Source organism: Ostrea edulis, chromosome 2, assembly GCF_947568905.1.
Source record: "Ostrea edulis chromosome 2, xbOstEdul1.1, whole genome shotgun sequence".
Lineage (NCBI taxonomy): Eukaryota > Metazoa > Mollusca > Bivalvia > Ostreida > Ostreidae > Ostrea > Ostrea edulis.
Genome location: NC_079165.1, coordinates 1,099,509 through 1,125,980, shown reverse-complemented (window position 1 = coordinate 1,125,980; position 26,472 = coordinate 1,099,509). Strand labels below are relative to the sequence as shown.

The following is a 26,472-nucleotide window of genomic DNA, read 5'->3' as shown; positions in this document are numbered from 1 at the left end:
GGTGACGTCTTCATATGAGTGAAAAATTCTCGAGAGGAAACTTAAACAATATCCTATCAATCAAATCTGAGTGTCTGTTTTCATATCCATGTAACGTGTGTCTCTAGTACTTAATACATTCTAAGGAACTAAAGATCATGCACCCAATGTTGGGAATGAACTAAGTAAACTTAATTTGTACACTTTTAATGCGATATAGTTTTAGACTTTTTTTTCATTAATGTATATTAAATATGCGCATGCCAAATATACAGCTTTTAAGAATAAAGATATGCAATCAAAATACTTTAGAGAGTACTGGTGCTAGTTTTCGCAATAAAAAGAAGAAAGAAAAAAGCGGGAGCTTTCATAGGCTTTGTCCCCTGGAACCACCCAGGACTTTGTCCTGGACTTACTGAGGTCTAAAGGCGGTCTTTAGACCCACCCACCCAGCAATTTCTCCGGGCCCCAAACTGAAATATTGCACCCGCCTCTGAATACAATACATAATTCATGGTTATCTTGCCTTAAAATCAACAAATGTAAATTCATGTAATACTACACAATTGTCTATTACTTAAATGTGGCCATTTGCACGGATCTTGAGAGATAATTCAATTATCCCCTAGATTATAACGCGAGAGTCGGAAGGATAGAGCCAGTCAGACAGCAGAAAGGCATGCGCATTTGCACGCGTGTAGATTCTTCTTTTCCAATATAATTTCATACTAGAGCATTACACACCCGTTTTTATTTGTCAAACTGCGTTTTGGAAATCTTAAAATCTTCAATTCAAAATACCCAGTCTAAGCTTCGATGATTCGGGCTGTATGAACTTCGTAATATCAGGGGCGGGTCCAGGAAATGCGGTTACAGGGAGGGGGCGCCACTTTATGAGGCAGGGGGTCCGGGGGCCGCCTTGAGGCCCACAGTGGACCCAGAGCAAAGTGCTGGTGGTGTTCAGGGGGGCGAAGCCCCTGGAAGCTTCGGGATTTTACAGGGCTTGAAATATGTCTCCTATTTAGTCATTTGTGAAATTAATAAAATGACTCAAATTTTATGGGTTTTAGACCAAAATTAAGTTCTCCCAATAAAGTAATGCAAGAAATCAAAAGATTTTGTCATTTATTTCTCCGGGAGTGGAAGAAATTATTGCTTCTTTTATCGTTTAGTACATTTTTTTAAACAAGATACCGCGATTTACCTTAAATTTGAAAATTTTAGGTGGGGGGTTGCACTGAATATAGGTGTATGGAAATGTATAGATCTATGTGCGTGCATTTTAATAACCAATTGGGACTTCACTTCAGAGTAACACAAACTGGGACTAAAGCATGCAATTCCTAACACTAAAAGCTGGTCTGAATCCCCCCCCCCCCCCCCCCCCCACTCGCTTATATACCCTACAAAATTTACCTGCAATATTACATAGTATTTACTAATGTCAATTTATATACATGTAAGTTCTTTTCATTAAAAACACGGAATTTACAAATGGATGAAAAATACAAATTTCACTACATAGACTTAGGTGTACAAGTGGTTTTCGTCAAGTTTCCGCACTCATTTTTCATCTTGAAAGCTTTCTCCCTGCAAAAACTTGGTGTGTCCTGCTGAAACTTGACATATCTACGTTGTTTTCAAGTAGTTTCCGCAACGAAAATTTGCTGAAAGCTGATCAAGTTTGCGTAAATTTCGGTTTGCAGAAACTGTTCTGTTTTAGTATGCACATTGCTATATTGATAGTCTACCGCAAAGTTTTGATAAGTTTCCGCAATATTTTAGTTCTGTATCAGTTTGTACAATATGGTGTATACCAATTTTCAGCTTTGTGGAAACTTACTGAGACTTTATCATCGCCATGTAATTATAATAGGATGTTTGTGTTGCAATCAATATATAGAATTTTTAAAAAGATAACTGAAAACACTCGGACTAAATGCAAAGACAGCCTGTTACATGTATATTATAATTTGCGGAATGTGTTTTTCCCCTTTCGTTGTTAGTCTCACCCCCTCCGTTTGGAGGGATGGTGGTGGTGGTGGTGTCCATTTGTACTAATGAAGTATCACCTATAAGGTGTCAGTATATTCTGGTAGATTATTGCAATATACATCAGTGGCGGATTTAGAGGTGGCGCAGGCGGAGAAATAAATGACAAAATCTTTTAATTTTTTTAATTACTTTATTGGGAGAACTTAATATTTTCCCAAAAAACCCTTAAAATTTGGGTCATTTTGTTAATTTCACCTTATTAAAATGATAGAAAATACATGTAATACAAATGACTAAATAGGAGAAATATTTCAAGCCCCATAAAATTTGTAAAACCCAGGAGTTTCCGGGGGCTTCGCCCCCTGGGCCCCAACCAGGGCTTCGCCATGGACCCACTGCCTCATAAAGTGGCGCCCCGTAACCACAATTCCTGGACCCGCCCCTGTACATGTAGATATGAGGAGATACTGTCTGTATAAGTTGATAGCTCATCAAACGCACCTCCTGCGATGTGAAAGTGAAAATAGCTGCAATCCTCGCCGGCGGAATTATGGTAAGGTTCAATTTCAGCAACTATTTGCGATAATGTGCTCCACGAAGATTTCCTTAAAGATTACAATTATTCTAAATGAACCCTGTGCTTCCTAATCCCCGTAATGTAGTTCTTGTTCATCAGTGGCGGATCGAGAGGGTTGTAGTCACTCCACTTTACTTCCATAGTTTTAAACAAAACTTGTCATTTTACCAGTTTGAGATATTCACCCATCTTTGGGGCCGGGGCGGAATAGGCACAAACTTGGGTCGCAATCCGCTCATCCTTTAAACAATTCCTGGATGCGCCCTTGCCTGCACAGGCACCTTAAATATGGATATTACTACTCCCCCCCCCACCTTTTTTTCATATTATTTTTGGTGGGAATAATTTCTCTGAAATGTATGAATTCGTAGTCTATTTCATCCCTCTTTCGATTCATGTAATCGTTTCACGCTTTTTTGTAAGCTTTAGAGATTGGCCTTCTACCGGTATAGAGATTGGCCTTCTACCGGTACAATAAAATTCATTTTATTATATACCAGTAGAAGGCCAATCTCTAAATACATGTATCCGTACTTCCGGTGCCTGTCCCCTTGCCCGTGGAGAACAATACGTAGAGTCCACTTGTAAATATATTACCATTTTGTCTGTAATGATATTTACGGGTGTATTCAATACCACCTCTTAATAAAAACACGGGGGGGGGGGGTGGGGGTGGGGTGGGGGGGGGTGGTATCGTATAGACTCTCATTATTATCATTACAGACAAAATTACCGGTTCCTGTGATTAGACAAATATTGATTTATGTTCACAAAATAAAAATTAAACCAAAATCGGAACCAGGAAAGCTTAATTGATTCCCAACTGCATGGAAATGGACATAAGATTTTAATAGTGATATTGTTTAGCTACAGTTCATAATGCATAAGATATAATTGCAAAAGTCTATCTGTTAGTTGGATAATATCTTGTATACAATATAAGAATTTCATAAGTTAACATCATAGCTATATACTAACTAGTATATAGGTCCCTGTTAACATCAACACTGTTCCAAGTATCTGATTTAAATCATTACTTCTTTTTTCTGGCTAACAATTTCTATTTCTATTAATTTGTCTTGAAAATGAAAAATCCATCGTACCACTGGACCTGTTCATAAAATGAAATTGATCCAACTTCGCCCCAAAATCACAGATTAAACAGTGGCGGATCTAGACCTCACTGTGTGTGTGTGGAGGGGGGGGGGGGGGGCTTTTTTGGTCAAGAAAAGGAGATATGGTTTTGGTATTAAATGTTAATGAAAATCGAAACATCCATACTTCTTCATTATACTAGCCCGAATATTTAGAAATAATTGTCAAAGTGCACAAATGATCTTACAAAGATTTGGCCTAAAAGCAAAATATGCTTGACCTGGACCATTTAAATTGGCTTTAAAAGTGTTTCAGGTGTTTTCCCCCAAAAAGTCACTAAAATGATTTTAAAAGATTTGAGATGACCTTATAGAAATTAACAAATTTTGCACTAATCAAAATTTATAATCCATAGTTTTGAAATGTTTGAGTGGTATGAATGGTTGGTATGAGTGATTATATATCAATTGTACATCTTACCTTTAAAAGTATATATTATGATGCACTTAATTTCTATTTGTACAAATAAATAAAAAAAAATTAAGCCTAAAAAAAAATAATTTAAAAAAATTATTATAATTCGAGGATTAATGTGCATTAAATTATACTTTGTTGTACAATATGAAAAAGGTACAAATTAAACAAATATTAGAAAGAGATTACATATCTTAATGGTAGTATAAGTTAACCACATTCACTAGCTGCAGAATTGTAGCTCTCTGAGAAAATATTGGGACAGATCTGTACCAATTAATATTTTCTCAGAGAGCTACAGTTCTGCAGCTATGCATTCACATGATTATGAATTTCACAATATTTCATATGAATTTAAACGTAAAAATTAAAATGTATCCTTTGCCTTTGTATTGGGTGATGTACATGTATATTGCAACATAATTTTCAATGTTCATGCTGAGAATTGCTTTGCCATTATTTTCCAAATATTACCATATAAGCCTACAATATTACATATTATGTGTCAAATGAATTATTTATAATATTGACTGAAATAGCATGACATGTTGATCATGATATGAAATGCTTATAAAAGTATTAGATGGCAAATTACAACCTCACAAAGTCATTCACCCAGTAATTGTAGATAAGGAACAATGAGAAACAAAGCCAGGGGCTTGCTGAGCTGTAAAGAACATCCCATGTGTATTATACACAGAGGGATTAGTTGGGGTAAAAGTCACAAGACAAAACCTGGGTACAGATATAAAAAAAAAAAATGGACAAAGTGACCATGCAAGGACAAAGTCAATATTAGAAGTTTATTAAAGCATAATAACAAAATGTCACAGGACATAATACTGATTTTTATATAAATTCAGGGGGGAAATCTGTTCCTTTTGTAAAGTTTACAAAAATGCATGTGTAAAATATATGTTATATTTTTTATGAGATTGTTTTTCAATTTTAAACTATAGATTTTGATAATTATTATTAAATGCTTATTCCTTTTATCATATCTATTGCAAAATATGAATTAAAATAGGATTTTCTTTTACTGATATAGAATACTAATAGGCTTTGTAATCATTGGGTTTACAAATTGCTACACAAGATCTGACATTTTTCACATAGCTTCTGCGTGCATGCATGTCATTTGATTCCATATCAACATATCAATTAATAAGCAAGATTCAAAATGTGAAATTACTTTGAACCAAAAAAAAAAAAAAAACACAACAAAAATCTTGATGACTGATAATCTGTAATATGCATGATAGTTCAAATTTTCTTATGAATATATATGTATATCAAATGATATGTCAGAACAATCAATTTGCTATTATTGTACGTACATGTATATGCTTTCATAATTTTGCTGTTGTGTGATAATGAAATATTGTCAAATTTAAAAAAAAATGTGAAATTACAATTTAGTGTCCTTAGGTTTGTAATCAAGAATGAAGGAGTAAATGATAACCCAGTGGTGGATCCAGAAGGGGTGCTGGTTCAGGAAATTTTGCTAAAATAAAGTAAAAATAACACATTTTGAGGGTGGACCCCCTACCTTGATAACCAAAATTAATGGTAAAATTCCCCTCTCTCAAAAATTCCTGGATCCATCCCTGTAAGCATTAGACAATCATTAATTTGTGATTCCATTATTCATAATTTCTTCATTGGACACATGGAGGCCAACTCTCACATGTATGTATATAGACATAATTCCAATTATTTTGAAAATAAAGAGGTCAAAGTACCAAATTGAATTCAATATAAAATATATAAAGAATATCTTATCATGGATATAAAGATTAAAACATTTCAATCATGTTAATTGATAGATTTTTAGGTCAATTGATTCTCTCATGTGACCTATTGCTAGTGGTCAGCTTCTGTTGTGACAGTAAACAAAACATCAAGCTTGTAAATATCATGATTCCTAGGGTAGAAATTCTGACTCCAGGAGGAACCAAACTTGATATATAGTGTTTATGTGTAAAACATTTAAATTTAGATAACATCTTCCTTAATGCTATTGATGCTTTTAGGTAGAACAGGTAATTGTAAATTTCATGACCTCGATCAGTGATAATAATAATAAAATTTATATACATGCAGCCTTATATAAAACAGTTTATTACTCTAAGGTGTTTTACAAGGGCAAGAAGAGGAAATGCAACAATAAAATAGAATTAAATGACATTATGACAACTTATACATGTATCTGTAAATTAAATTATCAAAATAAAACACTATGATTAAGATCAATAGCTAAAAGTTGGTTGGTTTTTGGGTGTTTTTTTTTTTTTTTTTTTTTGTATTTGATAATTAAAAACGCAGTTTATATATACATGTTAGAATCTAAAGGTTTTGATACTAGCTTTAAAATAGATGGAACCAAAATGGTCATAGTAATTACATGTCTTTATGATTTAAAAGAATCCTTCTTTAATTTTGTTGACACTAGAATATTATAAATGATGGATGCATTGTCAAGAAAAACAGAAAGAGATGTACAAAAATTGTGACACTTGCAACTCCAGGGTTCTGATTCAAGGTCAGATCCAAATAGTGTTAAAAGTGTATATCAAGTTCATAATTGTAAAATGTTTCATCAGTATAGATAATTTTGGGGGAATGAATTACACCTTATATTATACTTCTACTGAATATTAGAATTTAGCATATAAATGCATGCCTAGAGCAAGAAAAGTTACTGTATTATATAGATTTCATTCATATTGAGGTTAGTAATACTTTTAACTAAATAACTCAGGTGACTGGTAAGGTCAGTGTCTTGTTGATATTTTTGATGTGTGTATGCATGTACGTGTATGTGTGCGTGTGTGTGTGAAATACAAAAAAATCCAGAAAGATTTGTTTCAGAGTTTTGAGTAGTGATCAGTTTTAGCAATCATCAACAGCTAGGGTATGAATCTGTACACTCATCTTTGTTAATTTCTAAAAAGACTTAAATTGCATTTCAAAAGTAGTCAAGTGTTATGTGAAGGAGATTTGAGGAACAGATGTTCCTGCTGAATGTGTGTGATCATACATTTGGGGTGTCAATGGATGGAAAATCATCTGAAGATTGAAGTTTTGAAGAAATTGAAATACTTTTTTGAATATTAATCAATCTTATTTTCATTCTAAAATCATGTACTCAAAGGAATTTTCTTTCAATTACATATGTAAGTGCAATAAATTGAATTATTTTTCTATTTCTGACTTACATTTAAAACAGTTATGTTTGTCATTTTGTTTCTCAAAGTAGAAAATATTTTCATGTAGATTTTTCTTCCAAGATTATTATTCCTTAGATTTCAATTTAGAACATTCAAGTAAAAGAAAATAAGACTCTAAAAAAGGAGGTCTCCATGTGAATTGAGAGAAAGAAACGGAAATTATAAATTCTGTGGTGACATTAAATTTCATTTCATAATTTTGCCAGCTATAAAATAAGGTACATGTATGATATGAGATTCAGGGTGGTACATTTATGTGCATACATGTACCTTGTATCTCCAATTGAAAATTGATTGCTTTAAATCAATTTCAACATTATGAATATATCCTACAAAAGTAAAACATAATGAGATTTAAAGTTTAAAAAACACATTGTTTCACTCCTGAAACCTTGACCTCACATGGATATATATTGGTATTTAGTGTTGGTAGGTTTTGGTTCTTTTGGGGTGGATTTTGGATAATGTAGTGAATTTCAGTTAGTTGTAGCACAGTAACATGGAGTGAGCTTGCTTGCTTCCTGATATCTAGTCAATCACTTTTTAAGACATACATATTTTCAAACTCGCATTGCACATATTTGTTTACATTTTTGTTAGAAGTGTTTTATATCCTCATTATATATCTCATCTTCATATATAGATGTGTATATTGTTTGCAAAAAGAGGAGACATCAAAATTCCTAATAAAAATGATAATTACATTTAAATCATAATTGTGCACTTCATGTACTTTTTACATGCAAATTCATTTCATATAATTATATGGTTTTTGTACTTTCTGTCCATATCTGTAAGTCTGTCTGTCACAAAGTCTTAAATTGTGCATTAAAATGCTTCTCCTCCTGTATGGATTATCTGATAAACTTGAAACTTTGTACAATGCTTCATTGCCATTTGCAGATGTGCACATTGTTGGGAGAGGATTTATTGTTATCCTAAAAGTTATAGTGGTTCGATCCAAGAGGGATGCGGGTGTAAAATAGCTTGTGACCATTTCTCCTAGTTGCAAACAATATTGGAGAGTCTTGAATTTTTTTTTTACAATACTTCATTATCATTTAATGATGTCTAGATTTCTCTGACCCAGGAATCTAATATTTTCCTAAAATCTACAGTGGATCAAAAACAAGTATTTTTAAGTGTTGTTTTTTTTACCCTTTATTGAATAATCTTTGTAAAATTGCATGTGCAAAAGTAAAGATGCTTTGAAAATTCAATTACAAAATTAAACATTTCACTGGTTTGTTAAGGTACTCACTACACTAAAGCTTTATGACACTATGTTACAAGATGGCGATTTAAATGTTTTGGGAAAGTATTTGTATCGATCGATTTATTCGTCTATAACACGGTAGCTAAGTGGTTAATTAATAAAGCATTGGACAAGAGACAGACAGAGAGAGAGAGAGAGAGAGAGAGAGAGAGAGAGAGAGAGCATTGGGCTGGTGAACTACAGATCTTGAGCTCAAATCCACCAGTCTTTTGTTCATGTGTTGAAATACACACTTATTGTATATCTTCTGGATCTTTTTTAAAATATTAAATCAATTTGTACTGATTTGAGAAACTATTTCCCGGTGTAGTGAGCCAACTTAAATGTAAACATAAAAAGACTCCAGTCTTTGTTTACATAACGCAGAATGAAGGCCAAAATATTGCTTTTATTCCTGCATCCAGAAGGTTAAAATTTTGGCTGTCAACACAGATTTAGTCATACTTTTCATGTTTAACATTAAAAAAAAATGAAAACAAAATTTTCAAAAGAAAAAACAAAAACGTAAACGTCCTGCTTGAGAATTTTTCACTTGTATGGAGACGTCACCATTGCCAGTGAAGGGCTGCAAAATTTAGGTCTATGCTCGGTGCTTATGCCCCTTTGAGCAGGTGTGGATTAATATTGTGTCACACATTTAGGTAATGTCATATAACTGTAAACAATGTCTCTAGAGGATTTGGGTGTTACTCAACCGGAAATTTAATAAATTAATGCATAAGATTGGGTCATACTTCTTTTTGGACTAGAACATCCAGGACTGAACTTTCTTAAGGTCGAGATGTCTGTTAACCGTTTATTCGTATTTACCTGTCAAAGTCTTTTTGACGCTTAAGGTATAGGAGAAAGTACTTTGACTTCAGAATGAATGTGATTGTCAGAGGGAGAATGATGGACCGAAGCATGCATTTTGTAAAATGATTCTTGTGTTGTTAAATCTTCGAGAATCTTGTTGGAGATGTCTGATTCGGTTCACGAAACAACATAGCATCATCTAGCAGTAGCAGATTTCCCCGTAAGCACTTAATTAACACTAATTTTAATATATTGTAAACAAATTGTAACTGTAAGCTAGGCTATTCCAAAATTCCACAACATATCAGAGGAACCGATAATTTAGCCTGTACATAATGATAAGAGTAGGGGTATATACCACACACCCCTAATAAAAGCACTGGGATTACTGAATCAGAATGACAATTGGGGTGGGTGACGATAAAAGCAGAATTTTCGAATTATTTTGAAGCGAAGTTTTGAGTAAGAAATGGTGCCATTCCTTTTGGGTTATTTTTTTCATTGGGGATGGTACCATAAGGCGTACTATTATTATTACAGACAAAAATACCGGTTCCTGTGAATATTCACACCTGACGACCTGTAAAGGGTTGTCAATAGTGAATATGATCAGCTGCATGTAAATAAGTTAGTGTTCTAACTGCATAATTTAATACCGTTCAATTTTATTCTGATATTTTTGTGATAGGGTTATATGTATACATTTAAAATTGCATGGGAAAGAGTTTAGTAATGCAGAGCTCTAATATAATTTAATTTCTCATGTTGTTTAGACATTTATCCATTAACACATGTATAGGTATACATAATTTAGGAGTGTAATTACTAGATATAAAGTTAATGTCATTCCTTAGCTTGCAAGTACATTCTTAAGAATCATGACAAACAACACTCTTTAAGATACAATTTTCTGCTTTATTACTGTATTCATGGGATAAAAGTCCCCATCCTGTGTTTTATTTGGGATATTTATTCCCATTCATGCTCAAATAGGATATTCACTGCCATTTCATGTTCATTATGGGACATTTCCTCCTATGGGACATTGTATCCCATTTTAAATTTAAATACGGGAGTTAAAATCCTATGGGAGAAATTATATTTTTTCTCCCATGGGATTTTTGGTGGGAGTGAAAATCCCCCAAGTGGGATTAAAAATCCCTCCAAAATCCCATGGGATTTTTTGATTTCAGGTGAAATATCTTAAAAACTACAATAGTTACAAGTGTAAATATTGGTGCATGTCTTGTGGACATAAAATCCCATCTTTTTTTGTAAAGGGTTTATTTGTATCCTTAATAAAAGGGTTGGCGAAACTCCGGACTTTTGTCGTGTCCGGAGTTAAATGTCGCACTGTTCAATATAATTACAGTGTTGAGGAAATCCAGATAATAATGGACTCGGACAACAAGAATCCAATTCGTGTATCCAATAATGGCACTTGTGAATACGACATGCTCGACTACATGGTCACGAACTGTGATACAGACCCAACATATTACCCCTACGACACACAAACCTGTAATCTTGTTATAGCAGCATGGGGTTACAGTCAAAACGAAATTGAGTTTGTGTCTGCGGCAACTTATTCACCGTTTTATAAAGAGAATGGTGAATGGGACTTGACAGGTGAGGATTTAGAAATTTAAATGTGTTCATAGATATATGAAACTCAAAGCATGTGTCAGTTTATTGATGCTTACCATTTCATTATTTCGTAGTGTGTTTAAGGGCTTCAGTTTGAGACAACGTTCACTTCATATGGGCTATAAGCTCTTGTTTTGTCCTGAAATATTGGATAAAAGTAGCGAACAGCTCGGGAGGGTTTCAACAAACTTGTTTAAAATCAGCATTTTGCAAATTCTTGTTTCCCCTTATTTTCATTATTGGCAAATACAGACTGTGTGACCGAATATTTTGAAATAGTTTGTTTAATTACTCTTGATTGAAATTCAGTGTGTTCAAACTGCTTTCGAAAAACATACTTTTGAAATGTACTCTGTTTTACGCCAGTGGTTAGAGGTAAACTTTATGATGTGTTTATAAAAGATTCTATCACAGGCAATTCATGAGGATTAATTTGAGATCTTTTACGGAAATCATAAGAGGAGTTTGCTATTTACCTGAATCTTGCTTGGAAAAAATGTGTGATGGCTTTGTTTAAATCAAGATTACCCTCAAATATGTCGGTAAGTCGAACTCTTCATGAAATACATGTATGCATTTTGTACGCAAGTAATACATGTACTACCATTTTCCAAGCACATTTCGAGTAAACAAGGATATAATGAGTTTATTTATAAAACAAAAAGTTTAAAATGATTGTTTAATCAGCTGCACTGAAGCAATGTATGTGAAACACATCAAACAATACGTAAGATCGTGAATACCGAGTTAGCAGAACTCTCTTGTAAAGAAGTCCGGAAAAGTGTGTCGACCTTGGTCATTTTTGTGTATTCAAGCATGGCATCGGAAGAAGATTTAACCTCCATGTGTCTGCCACGATTAAAAGCATTTTTGAATGAAAGGGGTGTAAAAACGTCTGGGTAGAGGAAAAATGAACTCCTAGATTTGGCTCACGAAGCTTTACGTCAGGATATTCCAACGAAGACCGATTTGGACGACGATGATAAAAGTCGAGATTCACGACGCACAATCAATGGAAAAGTGTACCCCAATCCAGTCTGCACTGATTTAAAATGGAAAGGCGACTTGACTGATCTTCCCAATATAGAAAGGTTTGACGTACAATTTTATCTAAAAAGTAAGTGGCGTGGACTAATGATAGACTGAAATCTTACAAAAATGACAATAGTTATCGATTACACATCAATGGACATATCAGTAACGTAATGATGACGTTTCTGGATGAAAAACCCCGTTGTATACGGGCCTAACGCACACCAGAAGAGAGACAGTCTGCTGCCCCATATAACCTTTGGATCTTGGTTGATGTTGATGGAGTCATACACTCCGGAGAATGCACATGTGTAGCGTATGTAAACTTTTGTACTGTTATATAAACAAACAATATAAAACGTATGATCCTTTGATCCATTCAACGAGCCCAGGATAAGATTTTAGTACAGTAATTAGTGGAATCTGACTTAACTGATCAAACTCCTTGACATTAATATGGATATTAAAAGCAATATGAGCTATACACTTCTGAATTTAGTTTGCTGTATAAATATGCTATTTTTATAATTATGGAAACGCATTAGGGCAACAGCATTATCTTTTACTAATTTGTTATATGTTGTGACTAATTATCAGTTTATTAATTATTATAACAAATTAGTAATTTGTTTTTTTTTAAAATTAAAATTAATTAATTAGTTAAATCATATTGATAATTTGTTATAACAAACTGATATTTCTTATATCAAATTAATGATTTGTTATGACAAATATTAGTAAAAGATACCACCGCTGCCCTAATACACTTTTGTAGATTCTTCATGCAACTTAAACATTTATGATAAACGAGATTATATCTTAATGGTATAAAATTCTATCTGACTAAAGATCTCTGTGATATTGTAAAGGAAAATCAATTTTTCAAAAGGATGACAATGATTTAACTTTGCTTCAATAAAACATTGGACCTTCTAAATAACTGGAGCTTATAAACTTTTTTTCTGTCACTGATCGAGAAAATCACAATTTTACCAAAACTTATTTTACTATTTAAAATCCAATTTTTATATCTGTGAGATTCAGAGAAATTTAAATGCATTATCTCAGTGGTGATGGTACTTTCAAACATGGGCAGCCCTATTGTTTGGTCTCCAGGCCTTTGTGCAGGATTTAACTGACAGATAAACTATTGGTGTCATTGACAAGTTAGGAAAGTGGACGAACCCAACAAGATCTTCTAGACCTATCAAAGTTGTTCAACTGGACTTGCGAAAGGAGCCCAAATGTGAAACTCCAGCACAACCAACTGGACCATTCTATAAACCTGTTCATTTACAACAAAATGAAACAGAGAGTAATGTCATTGAGAAACAAATATACAAACTTATGAAAACCCAAAAATGTGAAGCTTGTGCTACTTATACTTTGTCAGATAGCTCAGAATCTGAATACGAATTTGAAAATTCTATCCACAGTAATGTACGTGATCTTGCGAAATCTGCTGATCAATCATATGAAAATTTTGTTAATATCCTGAAAACATATTATGAGCAAAATGTTTGCGAGGAAATATTCATGGAGAGTACATCTCAGAGTAGTTGTGATGTTTGAATTTATCAAATATTTGGCAGAATAACTGTCTCTGTTGTACACAGTTGTTTGCATTGTACTGGTAGAAATGAAAATGAAAGTCTTATAAAACGCATTTTAGGTCATAATGATATGACATACAACAATATAGCTTCTTTGAATCATGGGGAAAAGTATGAAAGTAAAGCCAGAGATTTGTATGTTGAAAAGCAGAATATAGACCACAATAGTTTTTCTTGTGATCTTAGTGGGTTAGTTATTCATAATGACTTTCCATTCATTGGCGCATCACCCGATAGTTTAGTGCAATGTAATTGCTGTCGAAAAGGTTGTATAGAAATTAGATGTCCTTTTTCATGTGCTCAGACGACTGCTTATGATGCTGTTTGTCATGATTAAAAAAATCTTAAGATTGAAGAAGGAGTCCCTTCTTTGAAAACAAATGAATCCTCACCATATTTTTGCCAAATTCAGTGCCAATTTGCTGTTACAAAAAAGGAAATGGCCCGATTTAATAATATATACACATGGTGATATTTTTATCCACAGAGTTAATTTTGATGCTAACGTTTGGGAAAACATTTCAGATAGATTAACTGTGTTTTACAGAAAGTATGCATGTCCCAAATATCTGTGTCAATTCATTCTACCCCAACGTATCTACAAATAAAATTATGTAAATAACAAATCTTTTTCTTTAATGGCTTAAATTTATTTCATGTGTTTTCTTTTTTCACCAGAAGTTTCATAAAGTTACATAACACTGCAGCCACCTTAAGAGCCTGATTTGCCACTGGTATTGAATTTATGTACAAAGTTCCACTGAAAAACTGATATGATATCAGTCTTTGGATGGCACGTTCTACCTGTATCCTCAGAGATGCAATACTTTTAGATTGCCTGATTTATTTAGCTGTCAAGTACCTCCCTTTACCATGGCGACATGCTCTTGTAGATGGTGGCATATTTAAAAACGCACCTCTTGGTAGTGACAAGTCATTGATGAGAAATCCACGATCAGCCATCACATGGTCACCCCTCTAAATGTAATCCAAGAACCCACTTTTCTCTGTGATACACCTGTCAGATATATTTCCTGACCAAAGATCAGATATGAAAGAAAATGCACCATTTGGTGTTATGCCCACAAGAGCGTTTTTAGATTTATAATTTGACCATGCCCAGTTCAACCTTGAACTGTGGGATTTCTGGGACACTGAACAAAGAATTCAGTGGCATCTATAATAACACGAGTCAAGGGATACTTCAATTTGAATGTAAAACTTATACAGTACCAATTTTGATGCACCAGATGCGCATTTCGACAAATAATGTCTCTTCAGTGATGCTCAACCGAAATGTTTGAAATCCGAAATAACTATGAAGTTTTAGATCTAAATATAGCCAAAAACAGCGTGCCATGCAAGTGGAGCCAAATTCGTCCAAGGATAAGAGCTATGCATGAGGGAGATAATCCTTAATTTTGAAATGAATTTCTAAATTTTATAACAGTAATTAAATATACATCCGTATTTTCAAGCTAGTAACGAAGTACTTAGCTACTGGGCTGTAGAGACCCTCGGGGACTAACAGTCCACCAGCAGAGGCCTCGACCCAGGGGTCATAATGTAAAACTTATACGGTACCAATTTTGATGCACCAGATGCGCATTTCGACAAATGAAAGTGGCATGTGTCTTTGAATTTGTTTCCTTGAAGGCCATTTGATGCATGTGACTTCAATATGTCAAATAAATCCATTAGAAATACAACACTAGGTAATCCTAAAAACACTTTTACATTTTTATCTGTTTTTGTTAATTTTTCTAGAAGAAGTTCCCTGAATAGTTTGTCTTTTTCATCCAATTTGTCACTGAGCTCATCAGCATACTTTTTGGTTTCCTTCAGTTCACATTTCGTGTTCTTAAGCTGTGTTCGAAGACCTTTGGCTTCCTCTTCCAGGGTAGTACATCTCGTCTGAAAAATTAATGAGAAATTTAAAACCTTGGCAAATTCAATATCAAACATGTAAAATTAAAATTACAAAATATAAGGACCTAATTTTGTCATATTATGTTTCAAAATTTCTATTCACAAGTGTGCAGCTACAGTTATACATTTTTTTTTCATTCAAGGGGAGTTGATAGATAATTTTTTTAAAAAGAGAAATTACTTTTAAAACCTAGAATTGAGGCCAATGTTCAATTAAATCTATTTTTTTAAAAAGTTTGGTAAAAAAAAAATTTAACTCCCTGTGTAAGTCTTAAAAATATTGGGTATGAGGGTTGGTTGGTTGGAGTATATCAAACAAATAATGTTTTATTGTTTGCCTTATCAAGTATCACTCGACAACAAACTATAAAAATAGTTAAGAATCAGTTGGACATAGTTTCTAGTTTTAAACCGTATTTTATTACGTAGAAAACATGTTTTCTACGTAATAAAATATAGTTTAAAACTAGAAATATTAACTGGATTGGACAACAGACATTGCTAAAACATAAGCCCTCTCCATACAAAATACATGGTTAAGATAATAAAAATTGAGAAATATTTGGTTGCATATTTATATCATCAATATAAAACTTACACATATCTTTAGATGTCTGTTTTCTACCATCAGGGTTGTTAAGTGTGCCTTTATGTCTGTCTCACTAGGAGTGTCAATGTCAACCATGTTTTCATCAGTTAGTGCATATGTGTGTTCACTTGTTGGACTTCGAGTGCAACTAATTGTTGGCACGGGTACTTTAAAATAAAAATACATGCACATTAACAACTAATAAACAATAGTCCTCTTATATGCGTATTGTAATTGTCATTGAAAATATTCAATATACAGAATGTTCAACGTCTATAAAGATTTATTTCAAGCATTCATATAGATATGCAAAATATCAAATTTGTTTAATATATGTACTGCATTGTATTCAGCAAAAATATATGAATACATGTAAAACTTATACGGTACCAATTTTGATGCACCAGATGCGCATTTCGACAAATAATGTCTCTTCAGTGATGCTCAACCGAAATGTTTGAAATCCGAAATAGCTATGAAGTTTTAGAGCTAAATATAGCCAAAAACAGTGTGCCAAAAAAGTGGAGCCAAATTCGTCCAAGGATAAGAGCTGTGCATGAGGGAGATAATCCTTAATTTTGAAATGAATTTCTAAATTTTATAACAGTAATTAAATATACATCCGTATTTTCAAGCTAGTAACGAAGTACTTAGCTACTGGGCTGTAGAGACCCTCGGGGACTAACAGTCCACCAGCAGAGGCCTCGACCCAGGGGTCATAATGTAAAACTTATACGGTAACAATTTTGATGCACCAGATGCGCATTTTGACAAATAATGTCTCTTCAGTGATGCTCAACCGAAATGTTTGAAATCCGAAATAACTATGAAGTTTTAGAGCTAAATATAGCCAAAAACAGTGTGCCAAAAAAGTGGAGCCAAATTCGTCCAAGGATAAGAGCTGTGCATGAGGGAGATAATCCTTAATTTTGAAATGAATTTCTAAATTTTATAACAGTAATTAAATATACATCCGTATTTTCAAGCTAGTAACGAAGTACTTAGCTACTGGGCTGTAGAGACCCTCGGGGACTAACAGTCCACCAGCAGAGGCCTCGACCCAGGGGTCATAATGTAAAACTTATACGGTAACAATTTTGATGCACCAGATGCGCATTTTGACAAATAATGTCTCTTCAGTGATGCTCAACCGAAATGTTTGAAATCCGAAATAACTATGAAGTTTTAGAGCTAAATATAGCCAAAAACAGTGTGCCAAAAAAGTGGAGCCAAATTCGTCCAAGGATAAGAGCTGTGCATGAGGGAGATAATCCTTAATTTTGAAATGAATTTCTAAATTTTATAACAGTAATTAAATATACATCCGTATTTTCAAGCTAGTAACGAAGTACTTAGCTACTGGGCTGTAGAGACCCTCGGGGACTAACAGTCCACCAGCAGAGGCCTCGACCCAGGGGTCATAATGTAAAACTTATACGGTAACAATTTTGATGCACCAGATGCGCATTTTGACAAATAATGTCTCTTCAGTGATGCTCAACCGAAATGTTTGAAATCCGAAATAACTATGAAGTTTTAGAGCTAAATATAGCCAAAAACTGTGTGCCAAAAAAGTGGAGCCAAATTCGTCCAAGGATAAGAGCTATACATAAATTTTATGCAAACATTTACCCTGATATACATGTATTCTAATCAGAGTCTTACATACTAGATATTTCCTCAATTTCATTTCAAGATTTAAGACAATATAGAATATTGATAAATATCATGTGGATTTCTCAGTCATTTTTACCTTCTTTTATTTTTGGTATTTTCTGTGTTCAGTTGAATTGATGATGACTTCATTATGCACTCCTTTATACATATCTCTAGCCGGTAAAGGGTGTAGTGATGCAAATTCTGATCTCACTCTATTTTCTTTACTTACAAAATAATCTCTCGGAAAAACTTTTTATCGAGACATTTTTCTCGAAGAAAAAAATCTCTTGCTGTGGCTTTCAGTTAGATAAACAATCGGTATGAAACACGTCAGTCAGCATTTGACCCAATGATAGGTTGTATTGACAAACTAGATCGTATAACGACCATATAATTTGCGAAATGCTGACTTCAATCGAGACTGCTGAAACCCCTGTACCATCAACTTGTTTATCAGTAAGTTACCTCGATTTAAAAACTAACTATACGCAGAACAAGGTCTTGCATATCGAATCAGTTGAGATATTTAAACACCATATGCAGGTGATAATGGAATATTGCTACATAAATATGGGAAGTTGACGATGGAGAAACTGAAATCACCCCGTTTGTCATACAGTTCGGTTGTCTGTTTGCCATTAATGTCTACTTTCAATCAAATATCTAAGTATGAAACAGAAGTGGACGACTCTGTGGTGTCCTTTATTTCGAGTTCACAGGGATATATCAAATCGACATATGAATGAAAGTTATTATTGCTAATAGAAAAAAACGTCATCGATATATCTTAATGTCGAATTGAAGGCCACAGCGAGAGATTTTTTCTTCTCACGTAAAAGTTTTTGAATAACTTCTGCTTCATATGGTCAGCTAACAAAGGAGCACAATTCGTGCCCATGGGAATTGCAACAGACTGTTGGAAGACCTGATCACCTAAGACCACGAATATATTGTCAATGAGGAACTCTAGCATGCTTTTTATTTCAACTTCAGAGTACTTGTGCGTTGAATCAGAGTGGTGTTTAACAAAGCAAGTTTTAAATGACTGATCACTAGATATGAATTTTTCCGTTTTCCATTTTTGTTGATGAAGCAACTGTCTTTGATGTCAAGAAGTCTAGTCTTTAATTTATCATGATGAATGGCCGTATATAATGTTGAAAAATCATAGGTTTTGATGTTATTGATGTGGGAAATGTTCTGCGATTTCAAGTTTACTAAACGTTCTTTAGAATCTTTTAGAATCCACATTTGATTAACACCACTTCTGACATATGTAGTCGCACAGTAAGTTGGCAGTTTCTCCTTCACAGCTATTAATATTTTCGTGAGGAGCAAAGATAGGGGCTTGGTAGAGCACTTACTGGATCCAGCAATGTATCTTTGTAAGGGTTTTCATGTAGTTTAGGAATCCAGTGTAGGTACGGTAACTCATATTCATTCGACCAATTGGCTGGGATATTAAATGTGTCAAAAAATCAAGCATGGTTTTGAAGAATTTCATCTTTTGAAAGGGCAGTTGAAGTACGATTACCAAAGGTGGAATTAATGCCAAGTTCGTTTAAATACAGTTGTAATAATGAGCCTTACAAAGACAATGTTGTTACTAGCTTTGTCAGCTGGAACCAAAACATATTCCCTATGTAACCTATCTAATTCTTTTATCACTTCTGGTCTACTAAATATAGAAGGATAGATGATACCTACTTTTGTTTTTATATGTCTAATGCGGGATTTTAATATTCCTCTTATGCTTTTAACCCATTCTAAAAATTATCAAGTTCTTCTTTTTCATATTTAGCCAATCGTCTGGCATAATCTTCGATATAATTCAAAATAGAGATGAAGTTCTATCGGCAATGGAGAGACCGAGGTTTTCTGTATTTAGGACCTTTTAGAATTAGTGATTTGAGATCCTCATTTTCAACTATATCAACATCGCTAGTAATGACATGTCCAGCTGGACTAAGTTGAAAGAAGATGAAGAACACGTTGGTGGATTATGCATAAGATGGTCTATATCTAGGCAGTGCAAAGTTTGTTTATGATTAAAAAGTTTGGATGTAATAGTAGAAGTATAGCTGTAGGAAATACAGGGTGTAGACTTGAACTTTTGTAAATTTGAGTCTAAGGAACTGGCGGTATGATTTGGAAGGAATGTCATCCATGACCCGTGCTGGTTTAAAGAGCCTGTGATAGGCAACATACCAAGTAGTTTTCCACACGATACATTTTCAATGGCGATATTGTCCACTTTTATCAATAGTTTTCTACAATTCTTAATGTTTGCTCTGTACCTACTAGTTAATAATTACTAAAAGTTAATAATTACTAGACGGATATCTCTCCCAATCCATTACCCTAAAAACATTTTCATTTTTAATTACGGAACAGAGTACAGCACAGTATCACTGAGTATCTCAAGGGGAACGCTGACAGTGCCAACCATTTCATATGACCTAAAATTCAAAAGACGACCTCTCTTCCAGGTAAGTAAATCACATTTCATCGCATTATTGATAAGCAAAGTTGTGTGAGCTATAATCAACATCGCTTGGTGCCCGTCGATGTTGCAAGCCATACTTATTATATACCAATTGATAATCTTCTCCACATTAGCTATTTATCTTTCACATTTGAAACGATCTACATTCCGAAATGGTCACCATAACTTAAATTGGCTAAGATATAATATACTTCCTCTCCAGAAGTACTCTTCGAAACGATTGCATACCCAATGTTTACCTGGAAAAGCTATTTTTGTATAAATTTTCGTCTGGAACAGCTGTTTGATATAAATGTTTATCTGGAACACCTCTTTTTGTATAAATCGTCGTCTGGAACAGCTTTTTGTATAAATGCTCGTCTGTAATAGCAGTACGGTATAAATGTTCGCCTTGCTTTCAAAGTTTCGATGGACTGGCATAACCTTAACATTTTTCTCGAGAATTAAGCTGAATGTCAACATGGCATTACTATTAACTTCTCAAACTATTCGATTTAAGCAATCTATTGACAATCCAGAAGACTTCTAGTTAGTTTCACCACATGGAAATACGGTATCTTTAAAGATCTTCATAATATAGGCCTTAAAGGTCATTTACCCAACTTCATCAAGAATGTTTTAAGTGAGAGACATTTTAATGTCTGCTTAGGATCTAGATTGTCAATGACTTTGTTCTCTGTTATGAATTTGAAAACCTAAGTTAAGCTGTCCTTGGCACACTGATTTTGACTGCGGATAACTCCGTTTACCTGATCAGGATATAGGGATCACGGCGGGTGTGACCGGTCAACAGGGGATGCTTACTACTCCTAGGCACCTGACCCCACCTCTGGGTAAGCAATACAAAATAGATAGTTGGGCAAACACGGACCCCTGGACACACCAGAGGTGGGATCAGGTGCCTAGGAGGAGTAAGCATCACATGAAAATAGGATCAGTCTTGAGATATTAAAGCACCCCACATCATATAGTTTTCCCTATCATATCAATCTATCCATAGGTACATAATGACTAAGATTGTAATATTCTGGTGAGCTGAATTATCAATGTGCACTTACTTTCGTACATGTAAGCTGAGAAATTAATTGTTCAAAAAGATCAGAAAATGAAATGTGTGGTCAATTTTATTTCCTTTCATCCTTTCATTACAAAATACTGATGTAAATTCATTTTATCATTGATGTACAATCTCTCATGTGAGCTAGGTTGCTCATGAGTGTTGCGATTGACATTCATTAATTCAAAACATCAATTAAATTAAAAATTTCCTTTAGAATAGGTTTCAAATTAAATATTTTTCTATGAGTACTCTCAGTCCTTTGATGATTTTCCTTAGTGGCTGCTAGCTTCTACGTGCTTATTGGCTGCTGGTTAGTGGCTGCTAGCTTCAGCCTGGTTGAAACTATTGCCAAAACGGCGTACATGTAATACCATAATCAATTAATTAATCATTCAACAATGAAAAGGCAAGTCTCCTTCATGGAATCTTCAAACATCACAAATAGATATAATGGGAACGGGAATGACAGTGTCCGAATCAAACCTTCAGAGTATGTTTAACTGTTTAACGCAGGATTGTAACAAATCATTAGGAAAGAAACAATCTTAACATCAAGAAAGACAACTCTACAATTCATCAATACCTTTATTTTGTATTAACTCTTAACCCGGATGGGGTCGTGTAACTGGAGTTCAAAGCTTTGGATAACAATATTCAGGGGAAAGTTGTTTTAAAGTTTAGGCAAGCACCCTCATACAATACAAAAGTTTTTTAATGATACAAACCCACCGAGAAGGAAGGATAATCAGAGTATATAGGTGAGAAGGATAGCTTAAAATCAGCCATGTAATATTTCTGTTCAGTTATTAAGCACAACTAATGTATCGTCAAATGTTGGTGTCTAGGTTATGATAAAACATTTGGTAATAATAGAGGGCTCACGGCGGGTGTGAACAGTCGACAGGGGATGCTTACTCTTCCTAGGCACCTGATCCCACCTCTGGTGTGCCCAGAGGTCCGTGTTTGCCCAACTCTCTATTTTGTATTGCTTATAGGAATTATGAGATTGATCACTGTTCGTTATCTTCACCTTTCATGTATTAAGCACTGCGATCCATAGGTCTTCAGTTACATTCTTCAGCATTACAAAACTAAACAATAGTTTAGTGATTGTATGAGTTTTAAACGAAGACACTTCGGTCATTAGTTTCACAATGATATTTGTAGTACTTGAAAATTTGAATGAAAAGTATCTACAACATACCTATATTAATACCTAGGCTTTAAACATTCTGGTGCCTACCGTTTTGCTGGGTTTTATAGTAGTATCAGCGTTCAAACTTCCGCCAGACAGCGGGGAACGAATGGGATATTCACTTACCACACTTCTCGCTTACGCCGTTTATCTTACATTGGTGTCGGAGCATTTACCAACTGTATCCCTTAATATCGCTTATATAAGTAAGTATTAGTTAGTATTATTAGTTTTGTGTACTTATTTGATGACATTTAATAGAAATTGATATAGCCACATTGATTTTCAATTTTCAATATAAAATTCGATAGAATATATATATATATATATATATATATATATATATATATATATATATATAGTTTGTAAATAAAGAATTCGGTATTTGATACAGTAAATACATCCAATAATAAAAGTCAAGAAACACAAAACTCGAATAACATTTCACTGTTAGCGCTTTCGGCTTTAATGCCTCTTCAGACAGTTATAAAATGAAATAATATTGCTAAGTAACGTCAACATCTCACGACGTAAGTAATTGTCCTTTGTGACGTCATAAAGAATTACACTGGTAGCGGTATAATACACACAATATTAGACAAAACTTGGAAATCAATTACAGAGTTCAGTTCAATTTTACATTGTTATTTTCTATTAAGTTTGGGATTAAACAATTTTATAAAGTATTCCTCCTTTGTAACTCTGGAAATTTCGCAGTCATTATACATTTTATAAAATGGAAATATGTTGAAATCTCCATGACTACAATTGGCAAAATGTTCGGAACATGGCGAATTTCTGATACTTGGATCGCGAATTTGCTGCTTGTGGACGCGGACACGGGCGATCAGTTTGTTGGTTTGTCCAATATAGTTTTCATTACAGGTAGGGCAGGTCATACAATATATTACATTTTCGGATTTGCATGTCATGTTAGAATTTGGTGTTAATTTTTTGCCGCATTTAAGAATTTTTCCCCTGCCTTCCTCTAGATGATTACATATACCGCAACGTGAATCCCCACATTTTTGCACGGATTTGGAATTTTCCGTAGTAAATCGGGCACGCGTTAGAATTCTCTTCAGATTAGGACCCTGTCTTCTGCTGTTTTTTATTTGAGATTCTTTTATCAGGTTTTTGAGATTTTGGGATTGTTCTAATATAGGAAAAAATCTTCTAGCTGTTCCAAAAATATTGTGGTTGCGTGGGTTATGCGTAATTACAAAAGGAATATCGTTGTTTACATCGTTTTCTTCGTGTCGGGAGTTTCTTAAGATATATATAGGTGTGTTCCGAGCTTTGGTAATTCCGTCATTTATGAGGTTTTCCGGATAATGTTGTCGCCGAAGGTATGCTTTCAATTCCTCCAGTCTTTTTTACCGTAAAGAAGTAGGTGTGACCGGTCAACAGGGGATGCTTGCTCCTCCTAGGCACCTGATCCCATCTCTGGTGTGTCCAGGGGTCCGTGTTTGCCCAACTATCTATTTTGTATTGCTTGTAGGAGTTATGAGATTGATCACTGTTCGTTATCTTTACCTTGCATCCGTAATTATTGTACATATCCGTCTAGCCATGTTGTATGGAATGTTACGTTTAGTATGGGAAGGGTGGCATGAATGGAAATCCAAATATTGATGTGAATCTGTTTCTTTGCAATAAAGATCCGTGATTATATTGGTATCATCCTTAATGATTCGGAGATCCAAAAATGGCAGTTCTTTATCACTCACATCCATAGTAAATTGAATTGATCGATGTAATTTTGTGTTTCTTGACTTTTATTATTGGATGTATTTACTGTATCAAATACTGAATTCATTTTTACAAACTATATATATATATATATATATATATATATATATATATATATATATATATATATATATATTATGATTCATGTACACGTAATATCTCTACTTCATTTTAAACGTTACGGCATTCGATAGTGCAGATGGAATAATTTCTTCCACTAGGAGTATTTTTTTTCCAGAATGACGTTTCCATAATGTTAGCATTGAAAAAATGAAATCAAAGCAATAAATTGAACAATGAAACTGAAAATTACTCTTCTTTAGATTCGTCAGACATGCCATTGGTTCGTACTGTTTTGTAATGCAAGTACTTTTATGCGACTAACGGGTATATGTTGTCTTTTGTTCTACACAGGTATATATTTGATCATTACTTTGGTGACAGGATCATTTGTGGTTTTCTTCTCCAAAGTGGTGCTTTCTTTTCCACCATAAACAGGAAGACGAGCCTGTCCCCGAGTGGCTAATCAACATACACGGAGGGTGGCTGGGAAAGATTGCGGGTATTCATGGCACACTTCTCTGTTGTAAATCAAAGGATACCAATATAGTTAAGGTGACAACGGTTTCAGAGGGTTCTCCCAAAACACCATGTGGTGAATCACAACTAGAAGAGAAGGAGGTCAAATGGCCCGACATCACGCGATTACTTGACAAATTACTCTTTCGTGTCTTTATGTCACTGACATGTTTGCAACAATTTGTCTTCTTTATAATTTTCGTCTATGGATATAACTTTAGTTGATGTAAATTACCTCTATAGAAAAAAGAAGAAAAACAACATTGGAAATACTTCTACTGACCAAATATTCAACCGACTATCGTTAAAAAGAAATACATTTATCGACAGGGGATGCTTACTCCTCCTAGGCACCTGATCCCACCTCTCGTGTATCCAGGAGTCCGTGTTTGCCCAACTATCTATTTTGTATTGCTTATAGGAGTTATGAGGTTGATCATTGTTAGTTATCTTCACCTTTTATATATATGAAAGAATGAGTTATGAGATTGATCACTGTTCGTTATCTTCACCTTCGATTCAAATTAATTTCCTTTATGATATTATTACATTACTCAATAATCACCTGCATAAGGTGTCTATGTTCTCTATTGATTCAGTGTGGGAGAACATGTTCTGTGTATGATTAAATAAGTCTAATTTTACAGAATACTCAACAGCCTCGTTTAAAGTCAGCATTTCGAAACCTCTATGGTCACAATGACTAAATGTTTTGAGGTGAAAATTGGTATAAAGGAACCACATCTGCGTGACTTAGTCAAAACTAGGGACAGTACTTCTTTTTAAAAAAAATCATATGTTTATCGTATACCTTGACAAAGTGTGAAGTGTTCACCTAATAAAAAATTGAAAATCATTGTTTGAGTTCCCTTGGGTTTCCTTCCTAAGCAGCACGTTTCATCAAAACATACTCAACTCGCTAGTGCATACGACCAGGATGAATAATATTAACAAATACTATAAAACTCAGGTCGCTTACCCGACTAAATCCCGAAAAAGTACTTTCCTCAGTCTTACTTGAAGATCGATTAAAGAGACACTACAGCTCATTTTCCACATTTTAATAAAGTGTTTTTAAAAACATGTATTAATAAAATGATAAAAATCATATCGATACTGACAATTTTGAACAATTGAATGCATCAATTTGCTCTAAACTGCGCTTTGAAGATCATCCGGAATTCAAAGGTTTCTTCATGCTGACTCGGACTTTTGAATGGTTATTTACATCACGTGTTTTGAATGACAGCGAAGGTGTTGTGTAAGAAATTATTTAAATTACCCTTCAAGGGGGTCCACACTCACCTGTCAAGTATAAGATTATTCCCTGCTCATTATAATAAATAAATAATTATACAAATCATTATTTCAACAGAAACCATCCCATGTTCCTATTGACCGATGTTTTTCACGACTAGTTAACACGTGTCGTGTTCAGATAAAAATAACACTTGTAACTTTTAAAGCAGTGTCTTTACGGCTAGTCCCAG

The 26,472-nt window shown here is 34.1% G+C and overlaps 1 pseudogene; it reads left to right on the top strand.

Annotated features, from left to right (window-relative positions):
• LOC130052222 (acetylcholine receptor subunit beta-like) overlaps nucleotides 1-25,207 on the top strand; it is a 41,463-nt pseudogene extending 16,256 nt beyond the window's left edge.
• The last annotated feature ends 1,265 nt before the right edge of the window (nucleotides 25,208-26,472 follow it).